At 44.8% G+C, this 649-nt stretch overlaps 1 protein-coding gene across 9 annotated transcripts in view; it reads left to right on the top strand.

Moving 5' to 3' along the window:
- Nucleotides 1-649, top strand: part of adgrb1a (adhesion G protein-coupled receptor B1a) — a 196,687-nt gene that overhangs the window by 191,561 nt on the left and 4,477 nt on the right. The gene's annotated exons all lie outside the window — the stretch shown is intronic.

Raw genomic sequence — 649 nt, forward strand, 5'->3', positions numbered from 1 at the left:
ATGATAAGAGAAACAATATTGCAGTGTAAGTGACGTAACTTGAGAGCTTGTTTCAAGTCAGCGCCTCATAATAATAATTCATACATAACTTTTTGTAGATACTGAATGTGCAGGCTGAAGTTCTGCTACGCAACCAACGCATTTTCATGAAAATCTGATTTGTATAACTTACGAAAATAGTCGACTGCCTGCTAGTCATTGCTTCAGGACATGTTGAAGATTCAGTTGGTAGTTGAGTTTCCCCGATAAAAGTTGACATCGAGCCGAGAACAGAGCACCTCGCCGTGTCAGCGAACATTACAGTTGATTGTAGGTGACAAAACCTGAGCGTCCTGTGGCGATGACAGTTAAAGATGCAGTAGTCAAGACTTATAAAACTAACCTACTGTCATAGTTGCTGAAATTGACCCCATATTCGAGTAGTACTACATGAAGCAGGTCATTAAAAAGCTCCACCTGTAGCACCACCTACAGTCTGTAGTGTGAAATGCAAAAATCCACCCTTCCCTGTTCAGATCCTCCAATCAGGATCGGGGGGGGGAGTGTCTAACTGCGTGTCAATCACTGCTCAGGCACACGCATTCATTCTCCCTCGTGGGGGAAGGGGCTAAGGGGAGCATTTAGCGGGGGGGGGGGACTCTGAAGTTGT

The sequence above is a fragment of the Etheostoma spectabile genome, chromosome 6 (assembly GCF_008692095.1).
Source record: "Etheostoma spectabile isolate EspeVRDwgs_2016 chromosome 6, UIUC_Espe_1.0, whole genome shotgun sequence".
Lineage (NCBI taxonomy): Eukaryota > Metazoa > Chordata > Actinopteri > Perciformes > Percidae > Etheostoma > Etheostoma spectabile.